General features: G+C 40.7%; 1 protein-coding gene across 1 annotated transcript in view; it reads right to left on the bottom strand.

Annotated features, from left to right (window-relative positions):
- LOC115494734 (uncharacterized) overlaps positions 1–18345 on the bottom strand; it is a 405288-nt gene that overhangs the window by 133676 nt on the left and 253267 nt on the right. Inside the window, exon 7 of the mRNA XM_072926020.1 lies at positions 7386–7578. The gene's annotated coding sequence lies outside the window, so the exon portion shown is untranslated. The remainder of the gene's footprint in view (positions 1–7385; positions 7579–18345) is intronic.

Here is an 18345-nt window from a genome sequence, read left to right as displayed (position 1 = left end):
GTTATATCTTATAGAAAGAAAAATCATCCTCTCTAATTACTGCCCACAATGATATGCCAACTTCACAATCAAATAATCAAATTGGAGAAATCACATCGCTGTTCGCTGCCTGCTTCTGCTCTGCTAGAATTTGAAAACCACAAGCATCACGTCATGAATCCTGCTTTCATCCTCGATACAGAATGTTGTTGTGATAATTTTGTACCCTTTATCTTAAATTGTAGTGTGGAAAAGATTTTTGCCCCCTTCATTGTAACTATGATTGGTGTATCACTTTCTGATGTCTCTCGAATTTGTAATGTTGCTAATTTGTTTTTACCTCAGAACTCCCTTTGCTTTATGTAAATTCAAAATAGTGAGCTGTGGGATTTGTAATTTTCTCTTCTTCCCCCCCCATTCCCCCTCCTCTCTCCCCCCGCAGTCCCTTGTCCCGACCCTTTGTTCCCTTATCACTCCCCCTCACCACGCGGTCTGTCCCTGCCCCCCCCCCCTTCCCATCACTGTCCTGAGGTATCCGGGGTTTCCCTGACCCTGTCCCCTGCCTCCCGTCCCATTGGCCGCAGCTCATGTTCCCCCACGCCCCCGGTACGGGGTAGAACTGACCCTCGGTTGGTGCCCTGGTGTCTCAGGAACACGCTTCTACAATAAACACGTGTTTGCACCCGAGCCCCGTGTCGCCATTTCGTCTGTTCCCACGCTAAAACTGAGCCTCGCAGAGACGAAGGGGAAAGCGACCGCCGCCCTCTCCCCTCTTCCCGCCGTGCCTGCAGGCACCCGCCTGGAGCCGGTCTCGCATGGCAACACATGTACATTCATGTGATGGGGAGGATCTGACTTAGCTAATGGATCAGCTCAGGTGTTGGAAATGCTGTCTTGTACAGAAAACAATAGAAATATCTAAACAGAAGCAAGAGTACCAGCTTCCAGTACATATGCTGTACCAGGGAAATAAGGAAAAGGCAAAAAAAAAAAAAAAAATAGGATTTATCTTATGCTAGTAAGGACTAAAACACAACCTGAACAGAGATCTCTGAGACATTATTAATAAATATACCCATGCCACACTCTATACTTGAAATATAAAATAGTGTGCTCAAATACTTGCCACTAGTGATTTCTAGGGAAACATGTTTAAATTTGTGAAGTCTAAAGAGTTGGCGTTTTGTTTAGTGGAGGGAACAAAAAAATATATTGTTTTGGATGAGAACAAATGTTTCATTTTGTGTTTTCCAACTCAGTCAACAACAAAATATAATTCATTGCTAGCATCACTTGCGAGTCAGGCATATACACAAGAAAACAAAAACCATAGATTTATGTTGTCTGTTGCACTGGAGAAACCCAAGGGGAAATTCTGTTTGACAGACAAAAAAAGAAAAGAGAGAGGAAAGAATTCTTATTTCAAAATCTCTAACTGGATTAAAGTGACAGGGAACAAATGACTACAAGCCTCAGAAGCTGAGGAGTTCAGTCTCTAGGTGTGCTGGTGTTTCTATTATGACCCTCCACTTCAAATATAACTACAGAAACGAAATTGATTTTCTGGTTTTATGACCTTTTTAAAGGCACATTAATGTTCTGCATAACTGAGTATTTGCACAGTACTTTATTATGTGAAATACCATTAATTTCAATGGGAGTTTGTGTAGTATGGTAACGATGTCATTAAACAGTGCTGTTAAACTCATTGGGCTGTTTACCATCCTGAATTACACCTGGACACCCCCTCCCCCTGAGCAGCATGGCCTCTCCCACACCTCAGCCCCTGCAGAGCATGGCCTCTCCCACACCTCTGTACCTGATCATACAGCGTGCCTCTGCTTCCTCTGGCTAGCAGGGGCCAAAGACCAAAGCTCGTCAGCTGCAGGTAATGACTAACAGGAGGCTTTGAGACATGGCCCATGTTAAATCCATATGCACAAGACCAAGATTTGTCCAAAAGACACTTACAGAACTTTACTGTGTGGCTATGCCATGAGCTGGAATGTATTCGTTTATCGCTCTATCCTAAAATGTCCCAGGTATATTCTCACAAGGCCTTTGTGAAGAAGAAAAAGAGCAATTTAATTCCCTGGGGTTAAACTGATGCACATGGAGAAGATATGACCTGCACACAGCAAATTCCTCCATCAGCCTGAGCCCTGAGCAGCATCCTGGCCAGAAACAGTTTACAGACACATTACTCCTGCAACCAGTGGGAACATCAGTATATGACATGCTTTATAGGTGATTTTTTCCATTTTAATCCATGGATAATAACTTGCATGTCAAGAATTTGCCAGAGTTTGTCCCTTTAATGTTGAGGCACTACACTCTGTCTTCAGGAAATGCTTGGAATAGGGGAGTTGAGTAAACTACACCATCTTTGAAGTAGCTTGAGGAAGTATTGTGCTCAGCATCTCTGCTCTAAAGTATCGTCAAACCTCTTTCCTGTGTGTGCCAGGCTGAGACAAGACCTGTTTTCCTTCCTATTCTATCCATGCTGGCTGCCTTGAAGAGAGGAGAGAAGCTGATGCACAGACAGATTCCCTAATCTATCCCTATCTCCCTAATGAGAGGTTGGAGTGCAGCCCTGCAGGAGGAGATCTGAGGCTTTTGACTGATGATAAACTCAGTCTGAGTCAAAAATGTTCAGTCAAAAGGACAAACCATATACTTGGAATGCATTGAACATGATGTAGCTAACAGATCTAAAATTATTGTCCCACTATACTCAGCACTGGTGAGGCCTCGCCTCAAGTACTGTCTGTGTCTGTCTGTGGTTTGGGGCTTCATGATATCAGAAGGATATAAAAACTTTCGAAAGTGCCCAAAGGAGGGCAATAGAGATGGAGAAAGGACAGCTGGACATGACTTAGAAGGATTGGCTGAGGATCCTAGGTTTGTTCAGCTTAGAAAAGAGAAGACTGAGCAGTGACCACATTGCTGTCTGCAACCCCTCAAGCTGAGAAGCAGAGAACAGGACGCTGATCTCTTTTGCCCAGTGTCTGGTAATAGAACACAAAGGAATGTCTTTAAGCTGCATCAGATGAAGCTTGGACTGAATGTGAGGAAAAGGTTCTTCTCTGAGACCAAGCAGTGAGAGAAATTCCCCAAGGAATCGTCATCGTCCCAGGCCCATTGAGTATTCAAGCAGCATTTGAATAATGCACTTAGACACCTGATTTATGTTTCAGGATTCCCTGGGTGGAATAAAGAGTTGGACTCAATGATCATTGTGGGCCCCTTCCAACTCAGGATCTTTCATAAATTTATGAAAATACAGACAGTCCCATCCTCAGCTGTCCACTTGATCTAGTCAGCATGCCAGAGCAGGCCAGAAAACAAGAGCCTGATATGAAGGAAACCCTCATTTTCCATCTTCACATCTTTCCATCTTCACACCTTTGGGCTTGTAGCCCAAATCATCTCTTTGACCTTAACCTCTGTAATTTTCTCTCTTTCTCAGAAATGGGTTTTTTCTTTACAATGGTTTCTTCCTGTCCCACTGAAGTCAATGAGAAATAAGATCAAGCTCTTTTCTTTTTGGGTTTTTTGTCTTTTGGTATCTAATTTGGATTGCAGTTGTACTGATTGACAGCTCTACTACAACTGCATTGAATTGCTGCCCAACTCAGTAATCTACTTTGGTGTCTTAATTAACTAGAATCAAATTTGAATTGAATTGCTTTTCTTGGAGATCTTTTAGAGTGGTTGTCAATCCAAAGGTAAAGACTTTTATAAAATAGTTGCTGCTTTTTATTTTGTACAATTGTTTTAGATAAAGATATTTTTCTTCATCTCTTACCTCTCAGTACTTGTGGTTTCTTATTTCATATTTCCTTCTATTTCATTTTTCCATTTTTAATATATTCTTTTCTCTCTCTTATTTTTTAATTAGCTTTCTATTTGAATTTAATTTTTTTTTTCTCTTTCAGTTAACTCCTGTCTTATACAGAACACTATCTCACCACCCCTTCAATAAAGCTCTGTCTCTCAGCTTCACCTGCCTCTTTGAATTCTCAATTCTCTAATTTATTTTCTCCTTTTCTAATTCCCCTCCCCCCAATAATTCTTTTTTAACTCATGAGTTTCCATTCCAGACACAGAGCCTAGCTTTCTCCCCTTTTGCTTCCCTTACATCAGTGCAATTCTGTGGGTCCCAAATAAGCCAGGTCTGTACCCTTCTGGTTTAGAGAAGAGTCAGTCCCATAAAGGAAACCCAGTTAAGATAACTGAAATGTCTCCTTTTGAACACACCGGGAAGCAACTGTTCAAAGTATGACAGATAATAGGAAAAATTTTCAAATTTCTCATCCAATGAAGGGGAAAGAGCATTGCAATAGGAAGATAATAAATATTCCTTGTCTTTATCCATTCCCTACCAACATTTCTCTTCCCAATCATCTTCTTTCTACAAAGTTTATACACGATGTCTCTTATGGACAGAGATTCTGATCTTGTTTTTACTGTTTTTACACTGCCTCCACTGTTAATTTCTGTTCACTTCTCTTGAGTTATTTAAGCATTAGCAAGAGCAGACTCAGGCTCTCTGTTGGGCTGTGATTTTCTCTTTTTTTTTTTTTTTCTTTTACTTTTTAAATTTCATGTCCCAGTTGATCTTAAACAGATGGCTTTTTTCATTTCAGGAGTAGCTTAAGTCTGCACTCTCCAACATACAGCAGTTATCAGTTAATGAGATGACTTGTACCCTTGTCCACACTTGCATCACTACAGCTGCTTAAATGAGCTGATGTGCTGCAACCGAGGATTAAACCATCTCTTTCAATCCTGCATGCACTGCAGCACAAGCTACTCACTCCAGCAACCACAGAAGCAATTGCAGTCCTGGGAAACCAAGATGAGCAGAAGCTCTTGTGCATTAAAGGTAAAGCAACTTCAGCAGTAGAAAAATGAAAAGAGGAACATATCCTCTCCTTGCTGTTCAGATGCTGCTGAAATCCCCTACCATTTTCTTTTCAATTATGTACTGTTTTGTGTATTTTCACATCCTTTTTTAATACACCCACCCATACTTCATTTTTGTAAGGTGGACTGTGAACCTGCCAGAGTTAAAAAGGGTACCCCAAAATTCATGTCTGTAGACTACATCATTCTAAAGCCATGCACATAGAGTATAGGAAATATGTTCTAAAAAAGAAGAAAATTCCTAATGTTGGAATACAATCTTTGGGACTTCGTGCTTCCAGGGTGAGGTAACCACTCTGGTACCATGAAGCTCAAAGTGGAGTTACTTTTATAATAATGCTGCATTTGTTGACACCACAAGGAACCCAGAAATATTGGCAAAAAGGTTGCAGAGGTTTTAATCTAAGTTGCACTCTAACATTCAGCTATAAATGACTACCTGGCCATTTCAATTGTGGAGCTGAAGATAATTACATACATCTTTTGCTTGTTATTGATTACAGAAACACCACAACTATTTTTACTCTGTGGCTAACTAGGTTCAGATGTACCCTTTCCTTTCTATGCAGACCACAGAAAACAAAGATGCATTAAGGATGGCTCGGAAACTGGTGTCCATTTTTCTGTGCAAAAGTATAATTTGTTCAGAGAACCTAAATTAATTGTTCCATTCCCCGGCTACATAGATAAAATTAATAATGTTTCTTCATATGTGAAGGTAATATTTGCACTGATGTGGTTATATCTGCCAAAACAAGAAAAATCCTGGACAAAATTTTTTTTGTAATATGCTATTACTCCCTCCTCTGAAACAATTATGGATTAGACTTCTTTGACTGATTGAAGTAGAGAGCTGAGGCACAATTCTTATAAGCAGCTTTATGTAGTACAAAGATTCTGCAAGATCCCAACACAGCTCACAGCTCTAAGCACTATGCAGAAAGACAAGTCCATATACCCAGTCAACCCTGAAAGGTGTTATACCCATGCAAAATGAATGTATAACACTGTCATTCTGGTTTGATAGTACCTGAGGTCCATCAGCTAATTAATTGTGTGCAGCACCAAAATAGTGCTGAAGGGACACAACAGTCCCCGTCCTGGCAGCTCCACAACTACTTTCCCATCCTTTCCTTTTTACGCTTGTGTGAGCTCTACACACAGGCACCAAGTCTTCAGACTTAGAAAGGATTCAAAATAAAACACACCAAAACAAAAACCCCATTGTGTACTTTCTGATTAATTTTTGAGTGCACCTGAAGCAATTACAAGAGTAGTACTGGTATTCTTCATAGAGTCTGTCCATTAATGAGCACCATAATTAGAGGAAACTTGGATCCCAGCAGACATGGTCTCTAAAGATTTGAGAGACTGGTGAGGGAGGGAGGGAGCAGGGGGACAAGGAAGGTCATTAAACATAGGCAAGGCACCTCTGCTCGCCCCTTTCGGCGCAGACCAAATCAAATATGTGATCGGAAAATTAACACAGTTAGAAAGGAAACATCCCAAAGGAAGAATCAATACCCAGCAAATGATAATGGGAATCCTGTGCAAGCAGCTGTGATCTGCCCTCTGAACATTAGCACCTGTTGAGGACAGCAATCAATGCTGGTCAATGGGCAGCTCTCCTTACTACTCAATTCACAGTGATTATTATCTGGAACCAATGTGGTGGCACCCCATGCTGCCAAATGGTGTCCCTTTCTTGCTAAATGCAGACAAACAATGACTTCCCCAAACAATTGGCACCAATCTTTTTCATTTTCTGATTTGGCTTTTTGCAATATGCAAGGAGGATCCGTAGAATCCACAACTAGAAATTACGTTGTTCAGCCTAATTTCAGAATGTGTCATGGCATAACAGGCACTTCAGTTCAGCCTCAGCAAGGAATTTGGGTTTAACTATTTCCATCAGTACCATGTTTGTCTTGTACTTTAGTACCATTATTAATGAACCTTACTTATTACCTTTTCAAGAACAGCAGAAAAGCTGGAGATTGTGGGAGGGGATGCGGCTGATGGCCCCCCTGCTCTGCCTTGGGAGGCAACTGACATTTAGTTTCCCGCCTTCCCCGGTTGTCAGTCTTTTGTTATCCCTTCCCTTTGCTCCTGTCCATCATTGTGTATTCCTTCCCCCAGTTCTGGAAAGTTCTTAGTTCTCTGTACCCCCGTTGGTTCTCCCCTCAAAGCCATCCCTTCCCTCCATCCCAGTTGGCTGTTGCCCTGTCGCTCTTCCCTGACTCTGCCCTCAAGCCCTCACCTAGTTGGACGTTTTGTACCCTGACCCTCCTACCCAGTTATAGTTATAATCTCTGCCCCGCCCCTGATTTGGGGCTCTCAGAGCTGGCTTCCCTTCTGAGTGGTTGTTCCCCTCGTCCCTTGCCTTGTTTTCCCTCTTACGAACCCTTGGAAATAAAGCCGCCCGGGAGACACCCGCCTCTGTGGAAGCCTGTTATTTTCTCCAACCACCGACGCACCTGCGGTCCAGATTCAGCAGCTATCCGCGGCAACTCTAGGACCCAGGCGCGTTAGGAGATGCTCCAAGCAGGTTGGTATTTGAATGATTCTCCACAGTAGAAAGAAATTTTGCAGACAGTGACCTTTACATCTCAACTGCATCACTGAAGACCATCTTGTCACAGCCTTTGTGCACATCTCCGTACAATCACACTGAAACATAGTAAAAAGGGGAAAAATAGATGTAAGCAAAGAATCACCTTTTTCATGGGGTCCATTGGACTGGATGAGGAATTAGCCTGATGTAGTCAGCAACAGGTTCTGAGAACATGTCTTTCATTCAGAAGGACCTCCTTTTCTCTGGTACAAGTAATAACAAACAATACCAAAGTCTGCAGATTTTTTAGAAATTTTAAGCATGTCATTTTGACCCATGACTGTATGACTCTTCCTAATAATAACCAAATACTGTTGTACTTCAGTATCCCGAAATAGTGTGAAATACATGCAGTAAACTGAACTCCAAGGAAATCAAAGCCACATTTCTCTAACTGCTATGTGACTACTCATATGTTCAAAACTAGCAGTGTGCTTCATTACGAGTCTGTGAATCATCTTTAAATACTAAAAGCCAGAAGAATGTCTCCAGAAGTTTGCAGGAAGACATAATAGCCACCAAAAATTACTCCAGATCTTGCGGTTCCCAGTCCCTCACTCTCAATATAATAATATTCAGTTTCCCACTAGAGAACCCAGTAGCATTAACAAACACAGAAATGCAGATTGAGCTTACTGGGATGCCAGCAAGGGCGCTGAAAGGTAGACAGCTGAGCAGTGTACTGGAAAATGACCAGATATATTTAAACTGGCACGATACAGTTAGCTACATTCTGAACTGATGCCAAAAGTTCAGGGGCATTGTGAGCACATCTTACATAAGGGACACACGTTTCTGCCATCTACTCCTGCTACTGAGCACAGCTGAGTGGAGAGCACGGAGCAGAGGGCAGAGGATATCCTAGATTGTTCTTTCAAACCTGACACAGATTTCCATTTTGTCACGTTCTTAGCATGTGTGTTTATTTTCCTTGAATATTCAAGCATTTGGTGCTTTACAGTTGCCAGAGCTTATGAAAAGTGCATATTTAGCTCAAAGAGTTCCCAGATGTGAATTTCAAAATGACACTGTGTTGATTAGCTATAGAAGGCAGCCAGTCAAAGAGCAGGAGCAATAACATGTGACTTGGCATTCCCCAGCCAGCCAGAAAATAGTCACCCACTTAATTTTTCATGAATTTTCCAAAATCTGGGAATACAGCAAAAGTTAAAGGCAGGAATAAAGGTTTCTGTTTTTTAATCTGCACTTAATGTCTTACCTTATCATGAGAAGATAAGGGAAGAGGTCATGAGAAGACCTATGGGGTCACTGGAAAACAGTTTCCAGGATTTATTAAAGGTTCCTCCACAAAGTTATCCCACTATGAAGACACCTGGGGCTCTGCCCCACCTCTGGGGAAAAAAATGAAATTACAGTGAAATGCCTTTATTTTCTCTAAATGTTATACATTGTTTGCAGCTGAGCATTCATCATCAGAGCTCCCCCCATGAATGATTCATGAGGGGACAGCTGTTCCCAGGGCCCCTGTTCCTGAGCTGCACATAGCACAGGAGGCTTCCCCAGGCTGGTTGTGCCAGAAGCTGAGCACCTGAGAAGTGCTAATGCTTCTTCAGCTCAAAGACCTTCATTTTTTCAAATGAAGGCAAGGCTACAATGCACCTGAACAGTTCAATTAAGGGGTATGAAATGGGTAAGTCGGTTATATAGAGAAATAAAAAAATAGTTCTAAGTTTACAATAAGCCAGAGTTCTGGAGATACTGGGATTAAATATCCTGTAGAGAATTCTTCTAGTTTCTACAAAATGCATGCATGAAACACACAAAACTGCATTAAAATGTTGACATGTTCTGCAGATACTCTTTAGTTTGTCTTATTTTTCAAGAAAAGGACAGAATTTAAACCTAGGCACTACAAAGGACAGAGTAAAGGCAGTTTTTGTATCCATTTCTGATTTTCTTCTGAGTCTTGTCTTTGTATAAAAAGATCTATGTCTCACACTTTCATGAATGGTGCATATAGCGCTTTCTACTGCAGACAGAACTAAACTTCTCCTAATGAGGCCTTCCTGCTTTCAATTAATGGTAATTTAAAAACAATATATGCCTTCTCTCCTTATTATTACCTCAACTGAAGAAGAAAGGCTCAAGATAGAATGTTCAAAATTAACAGTTGGTAATATCATAGTAACTGTTATTACAAATCAGCTATTTTTAAAATAAAATTATGATTTTTTCCCTAAGAAAATAGGAAACTGGCCATGAAACTGAAGTGACAAACAATTTCTGCACTGTGTCTAATGTTGCACAAATCAGGAACGTATCTGATATCTTCTTCTTGTCCTTTGTGTCCTTGCCCTTTTAAAAAAAAAGCAGGGATAAATTACTTCCAGGAGTATACTCTACTAGCAATTTTAGGAAATCCCTAGACCCCAACAACTGCACTGAAAAAAGAGTGGTGCAACTCTTTCAAGCTCTACCAAAAAAGAAAAAAAAAGAAAAAAGATTGGATTGCCAAAATCTGATGCCATTTCTAATAAACAACACAGATGTTTAAAATACAGAGAAAATGCTACTTAGAATTTGGGGTTTGAACTCTTTGAAACTGCTTTGATTGAAAAAAGCATCATGCACTGATATTTCAAAATAATAGTTCCTAACGGGAAAGCTTCAAAATCTGCAGTCCAAGTCTGGAATTAACATGTCACTTCCTTCTTTAAGGAAGAGTAGCTGAGAACAACACAGAATGGGATCAACTATTTTTAATCGTACAGCTTTTGTCTAGGTGTTCTTTATCCTTTTTGGCTAGTGCTTTTTCTGAGCCTCATTCTGACCTTTCACTCATACCACCATACTCAGTCTACAAAGTACTGAAGGTTATTTGTACCACAATCATTTTTTGTACAGAAGTGGGCAAGGGAAACTCAGTTGTTTGCATATGCAGGAGTGCAATTTAAAATAGAATGAATTTCAGATGCAGTGCTGGGATTCTTTACCATGTCTTCATAAGAGATGTACAAACCACTTAGTCTGCAGCAAACACGGTTACAAGTCACACATCATACATACACTGGAATTACATGGTTTGTGGTAGACCTCTCTGACAGAGCCAAACTCTGTTCTCAATCTCTGAAGACAATGGGCTTGTGTTGATATAAAGTTGCAGAATTTGACTTTAAATCAGTAAGCAGAAACATCAGACAAAAAACAACAGGCCTCTGCAGACATATGTCATTGATCAGATATTACTTGCACATGGAAATTTTTTTAGTTACAGAATAAAACCTTTTGTTGACTCCAGAAAGACCAATACTATATCTAGGCAGTCAAATGTTAAGCATCAACCTGAAAGCAGCAATGGTCACCTTTGCTGTAAGGGAAGAGAGCCATGGGAGGGTTTCCCCAGGGAAGAGGCAATGTGTCCAGCCACCTTTTTTCCCATTAACAACACTTACTGCAGTTCAAATTCCTCATCACTGAGATATATGGCACCAATACCATCATACCTGCTTGCAGCTAGCCACCAGCTGGATTTGCATTCAGCACCTCTCACTGAGTCCAGCTGTCCAGTAGGCAGTGCACCCATCTGAGCCTTGAGCAGCCAGTTTCTCCAGGAAAATGCTCTGGGAAACTATGTCAAAGGCTTGACTAAAGTCCACGTAAGCAACACCCACAGCCTCTTCTTCATCCACTGATCACCTTGCCATAGAAGGAGATCAGTCTGGTCGAGAGGAGCTGCCTTGCATAAGGCAGCCTGACCGCCTCGTTGTCCTGCCCGTGCCACAGTGGATGGAGCAGATCATCCTGAATGCCCCAGGATGGCACTCAGGATGATCTGCTCCATCCACTGACATTCCTTAGTACCTAGATCAGGCAACAGGCCTGTAGTTCCCCACATCCTCCTTTCATCAAGTCTTGTAGAGAGGCGTCACATTGGCTGAACTCCAGTTAACTGCAACCTCCCCAGCTGACCAGGATTGCTTACAAATAATTGAAGGTAAGTACTTCCACCAGCTCCTATACGCTTGGGTGGATTCCATTGGGCCCTGTGTGTGTCTAAGTGGTGTAGCAAGTTGTTAACTATTTCCATTTTTATTTTCTACTGGATTATGAAGCCACATTCTGCTCTCCATCGACGTCTTCCAGCTCAGGGGCCTGGTTAACCCTGAGAACAAATGGTTTTATGTTAAAAACTGAGGCAAAGAAAGCATTATTACCTCAGCCTTTTCCTTATCTTTTGTCACTATGTTTTCCCCTACATCCAAAATCCATGGGGATTGCCTGTAGCCCTCCATCCGTTGCTCATGTATTTATAGAAACATTTTTGATTGCTTTTTATGTCATTAACCAGATTAGATTCTAGTTGGGCTTTGTCCATTCTCATTTTCTCCCTACGTAAACTCATGAGATCCTTGTACTCATCCTGACTTGCCTGCCCCTTCTTCCAACGGTCATAAAATCCCATTTTTTCACCTGAGTTCCTGCTAAAGCTCTCTGTTCAGGCAAGCCAATCTTCTTTCCCACTGACTTATCGTTTAGCACAAGGGGATGGCCTGCTCCTGTACCTGTGGGATTTTTTTGAAGAATGTATTTTCTTGAAGAAATCTTCCTGGACTCCTTCAGAACTGCTTTCTGAGGGAGCCTGTCAAGGAGGCTCCTAAATAGGTCACAGTCTACCAAGATGGCAGTTCTGCTGGTCCCCCCTCCTTACTTCTCCAAGAATCAAAAATTCTATAATTTTGTGATTGCTGTGCCCCAGATAGCCTCTAACTATCGCATCAGCCACTAGTCTTTCTCTGTTCAGAAACATAAGCTCCATCAGGACACCTTCCCTAGCTGGTTCACCCATCAGCTCTCAGGAAACTAAAACAACCAGCACAATTGTAGACGTCTACACCCATAATTGAACAGTTCTTAGGTGATCTAAGAGAGATCCTACAGGGGTTTCCTTAACTGAAAATTGATGAAGAAGAAAGAAAAAAATGCTATGTCTGTAATGGGCAAGAGTGGAAATTCTTTGAAGCAGTTAGCACAGCAGCATGTTCGTGAAATATCTGTGAACTTTAAGCATTGTTCTGTGATGCCTAATAAACCTTATATTATATATATATATATATATATAAACCTTATATATATGACAGAATTAAAAATTTAAAGTTTAGTTTTCCTTACAGTAACATTCTCTATCTACATTTTTTCCTTGCAAAGCTTAGATTTCAGTTCCCACAATGAGTACTTTCACATCCTTACTTAACACAGTAAATATTTGAGAAAACACTGAAATAATCCATTCAGACAGATGCATATGTCAGAAAAAAAATCCAGCTGCATTAAAGCCAGTTAGAAACTGAATGATTTTGTAGGCGCTGTTGTTCACCACCTAAAATATCACTTATCTTTCTGAAGAATTGTCCTAGAATAATGCCAGACAATTTTTCAAAAATACCAGTAGGAGTCTATGCATATATTTATATCCAGAATGTCATCTCTATGTTCAGTCATTTGCAGAGATGTTTTTGTGCTGTGGTTCTTCTAAAGGCTGCTAATTCCTGCAGGACACCTAACCCACTGCCCACTAACCTACTGCCAAGCATCACTGAGGGAGACTAAACTTCATCATTCAGCTGAAACTACTTCAGATCCACTCTGCCTTTGTGAATGTACTTTCTGCATAGTAAATGGCAAAGAAAAGTGTAAAGCAGAGATTGAACTGAAGTACTTCTGAATGTCATTCCTCTAAATCTATCACAGAATCACAGAACAGGTTGGGTTGGACAGGATCACAGTGCCCATCTGGTCCAATATCCCTGCTTTAACAGAGTCATCCCAGACCACATTGCACAGAATTGTATCCAGAGAGCTCTTTAATATCTCCAGTGAGGAACACTCACTTGCCTTTCTGGGCAATCTTGTACTTGGTCATATGCACAATAAAGTTCTTCCTCAAAATGAGGCTGTTGTTACAGTTCTCCCATCTGAGGCGAGGTAATGCCTGGGCTCACCTCTTGACCATGTGAATTGTCTTCCTCTAATACACTTTTCCACATAAAATACTAATATAGATGTCTTTATAATTATTATACTTGTAAATTATAAATAATACAATTCATTATATAGCCCTCACAACAAAATCAATTGAAGACAGTGTGAGCTAAAATAAACCCCAAGCAACTCTTTGACAATTTAGTAATGTCTGTGCACTGTACTACATCTCTTAGGCAGAAGCCCATACATGAAAATAGAGCATGAAGCACCTTTCCTGGGGAAATATTACAGCAACAAGGGTTTTACTGCCAGGAGCAGCACAGTTCTCAGCCATGTTCAACAGTTGTGCAACACTGATTTGGAGCAATATCAGAATGGGATCCCCGCTTTGTGACAAAAATAGGGCTGACAAAGTTCTGGAAGGTGACAAAACAACAGATAAAGCATGTGGTGAAAGGGAATGCTACTTGAAGCATAACGTAACACTCACAGCATTGCTGTTTGCAGGAATAGAGATGTTATTCCTGCCCACCCCCCTCCCCCCCAACACAGACACACACATTGTAATGAATCACAGATTAACCACTACGTTATTCCAGCAGATTCAAAGGGCTGTTGAAGAGTAGAAGGCTGTGGGGGTGGTTGTCCTGCTGCTAACAGTGCCAAAGAGTTGCCTCATTTCACTTGAGAGATAGCATTCCAACATTACACTAACAGAAGGGCTTAAAAAGCCTCTTTTCCTATGTATGCTGTGCTTGCTATCATGAATGCAGATCTCAGATATTAACCATTTCAGGTTATTTCAATTAACAGTCCACTACCTGGTAGCATGGCCAGGCACTCAAAATCCACAGAATAATTCATAGTATGTACACCTCAATAGAGAGAAATGTCCTGACTTCCATCCTGGCTCAAATGGGCTGAGGGTCAGGCTCTAAGAGTCTGCACATGACTGGTAATTTTTAAATTATTACAATGCAAGGAAAGACTGCCTTTTTAATGTCCAAGCACAACAGCTGCAATGTCACTGAGGTTGCGCTCTGCGATGCTCCTAGACTGCAGCCCAAATAAGCATCTTAATGATACTTTGAAAATATGTAAAGCACTTCTTTCATATGCAATGAAAATTCTGTCTGGGCACATTGTCTGTTTGTCCAGCCAGAACAGAATTAGAATTCATGAAACAGATTCTACTCTGATTCACACAATGTACAGCTACAATAAAAAAAAAGAAGGTTACACTGTGTGCAAAGAAGGGGAGACTTGGACTATGTTATTTGTGACGATGAGGTTACGATTAGATAACACCTTTCAACCCCATGGAATCTCCAGGTTCTCTGAAAAGTGATGTGCTACACAAGGCTCTGCTTTATTTACATGCATCTACTGTTTAACAGTTCTCAACCAGCCACTTCAAAAATTTCATATAATAATAAAACCTCTTATTAAAGCAACAGAAATTTTAGAGAAGCGGACTACAACTACCTGTACAGGAATTTGAGCAGTATGCTAGCACTTCACCTCTACTCCTGTAAGAAATACCTTTGGAGACTTTAATGATCACACATAATGGTGATCTTGTCTTGTTACAGCTTATCTGGCATAGTGGCCCAAAGGTGAGGACACAGGTAAAAGCAAATAGTGGTCCTAAAAGTGTATTGCTGATTCAAAGAACTATCATTCCTTACTTTCAGTAATTCTTATATATAATTGTATGTATTGTAATAACTAATTATGTTATATATTAAAATTTCCATATATTAGCATTTATATAGTATAAAAATATATGTGGTGCTAAACTAGTAACAAAATATAGGCTAGCTTCTCGTCCTTAAAAAAATAAATAAAATAAGTTCATTAGGGTGCACAGCATTGTCTACAGGCAAGGTCATGCAATTTAGTGCTACTGACATCTCAAAGGAAGCAAGTGATGACCTAAATGCAACACAGAAGAAAATAATGGTTGACAAAGCAGTAATAGCTGACTATATTAGTGGGAGGTGAATTAGGAGTAGACAAATGAAGCAATATTACTTCCAGCAAATCTCTCATATTCCAGCAACCCTTAGACCAGCATAAATACAGCAGCATCTCAGAAAATATCTGATGTATCCCAAGGTTATAATTGCTGTCACTGGTGGACAATTGGCTTTTGTGGGTTCTCCTAGAGCATGTGAAGTGTTATGCAGGAAGATATGAGCTTGTCAAAAGTTCTTCCAGTCTGAAAGACAATCCACCACTAATTTATAAACTCATAAAATGGGGAGAAAAGGAACTGCTTAATTCCAAAACTCTTGGCTTTTTGTAAGTAACGTCTTGTTATATAAAGTAAGACAACCAAATGAATGATACCTGCTTGTTAGCATTCTGCACTCTGCACATTTCCTCATACTAATAGATTCATTAAAATCTGGAGGTCAGAGAAATTTGTAGCTCTTCCCCACCTGGACTTTCCCTTGGTTTTACCTAGAAAAGGCAATTGTTCATTTTTTGTCTTTCTTTCAATGACAGTCCCTGTACTTAAAATAAGACCTGGGGAACAGGGTTCAGGGGAGAAGGGAAGGACGCTAATATAAAGTACTGAGAAATTTTAAGAGGACTCAGCTGCTCATTAGGTGACATCTACACAGCCACCAGTGTGCAGGTGAATAAGAGAAGTATATCCTAGGGACAAACAACAAATCAAGTGTGAGACTCCAGCAATCAAATGGAGAAGAGGCCCCTGGGAACTGACAGAATGGTCCTTGATAGCAAAGAGACTTCAGTGAAAATGTATGGATGCCAGTATATAGTTATGCCATCTGATTCCTTATTCTATTTTAAAGGACAAGTCCGGTAATATCATGAGGTTATAATGCTACAGCAGTCCACAGCATTTGTGCTTCTCCCCCAGTGATACTTTTGTCTTCTGCACACACCTATCAGGCTGTGTCTGTCTGATTGACTACAGCAAGTGACTTTGGCAGGGCAAGACACAGCCCTGAGGAGGAAGGCTATAACTTATTAATATCGGAATGTAGTTGATTACAATATAAGCCGCTGAAAGTGAGCTGACTATAGCACAAGGCTTGAAGAATGTGGCTGTCTGCAGGGTCCCGCCGGGAGAATCCATCTATCTATACATACAGCGTGTGGCTGACCCCAGGCAGCTGTCATGCAGTCAGAGTGCTCTGATGGAGTTATCACCTATCAAACCATTGCATTGCCATTATTGTGGGTTTAAATACACCTCCTGTTGGCAGCTAACAAGGGTTTCTCTCCTGCAAGGGCGGAGGAGGAAGGAGTCTCACTGGGTTTGTTAAGTTTGTGAATCTCCACCTTGACAGAAAGTTTCATCCTTCAGCTGGCAAATGCCATTCAGCTCTTGTACTCAAGGGAGTGATTCCATTATTAAGAATCTGATTTATTTTTAATAACCCTTCTGCTATTTATATAGGAACACCCTGAACATTATAATCTAAAAAAATCCCTAAGGGTAGTTTGTTTTGGAATAAATATACTGTCTGGGATTTTTTGAATAGTGAACTGTAATCAAATGAGGTGCATTTTCTATATGTGATGTCTTATAGGACAGCACTGAAGTGTATGGACATTTTGTTTTCTGCTTCTGAAATATACAAGCAGCATTTAAATAATAAAGCATTACAAAAAGTAGGTCTAAATAAATTCTTAATAATGAACAAGCAGTCCCACAACCAGACCTATCAGGCCCATCCTTTCTGAAAGCCAAAGAGTCCACCTGCTCAGAGCTAACTGCTATATTTATATATGTATCGGACTGGGATTTGCCAGTTACTCTCTGCCAGTTGACGGAGTTCAGCCCTGCATGGTCTCAGAGAGGATGCTTAGGATAACTCTGCTTGGGGCTGTGGCCATGCTCTCCAGCTGGTGCAGCATACCTTCGCTTGCCCAGCTACCCTTTTGGAGCAATGGGCCCTTTCAGGCACTTATCTTCTCCTTAGTGGAGCAGCCCATTGACTTTCAGCTTTCACGTTCCCTGTCCAGATCTCCTGCCCCACAGGTTTCATAGGGAAGCATTAGCTGGCTTCACCTCACTTTCTTCACCACTGGTACACAGGAGTCCATTTAAACATCCCCAGCTGGAGCTTTGGATATCATCCTCCATACCTCCAGATCAAGAAATCTGAGCTTTTTCCTCTTCAGCTGTATGAGCTATTAGTATGTGAATGTTTTGTCCCTTTCTTCCCCTAAAAAGTAAGCTTTAAATGTTATTTGCTTTGGATTCTGAGAAGCACAAACTCTACCACATGGCAGACACATGTGAATCCATATGCTAGTATGTCTGTAAAGCTGAGAAAGATTAAAGCCTGAAGTTTCTATTAAATGCTCTCCTTTTTCTCTTGCATGCAACATTTTTAGATCAAGCTCTAAATGTTCACCAACTCATGAATATTTTCGAGCCAGCTCTGTTCACTCTGATAAATCATACTGCTTGTATGTTGGTTTAGTGACAGATAGTTACCTGAAAACTTTTAATGTAAAATGGTTTATGGCCATCTGAGGGAAAAAAAAAAAAAATCTGTGATCTTTGCCTGACTGCTGGAACAGTATGACAGAGGAAACATACTGTATTCAAGCTCCACAGCATGCCAACTTTCTTTCTTTTTTCTAGAAATGGACATAACTGAAAGGAAAATGACTGCTGGCATATTGTGAAAGTACTTCCAAGCTTCAGTGATAGATGCAAACACAGACAAAACCCTTCATAGGCAAAGAAAAGTTTTGCAAAGAAAGCTGAAAAACACCCTATGAAAGAAACAGAACTATCATGGTTAGTCCTTCCAACAAAAAGAAACAAATGGTCTCTAGGCTTATGTTCCAGAGTCAGATTTATTGTAGTTTCTAAGCCAAATATAGAT

The sequence above is a fragment of the Taeniopygia guttata genome, chromosome 3, assembly GCF_048771995.1.
Source record: "Taeniopygia guttata chromosome 3, bTaeGut7.mat, whole genome shotgun sequence".
In the NCBI taxonomy this organism is placed as follows: Eukaryota; Metazoa; Chordata; class Aves; order Passeriformes; family Estrildidae; genus Taeniopygia; species Taeniopygia guttata.
The sequence above is the reverse complement of the archived record's forward strand: the minus strand, read 5'-3'. Positions and strand labels throughout refer to the sequence as shown.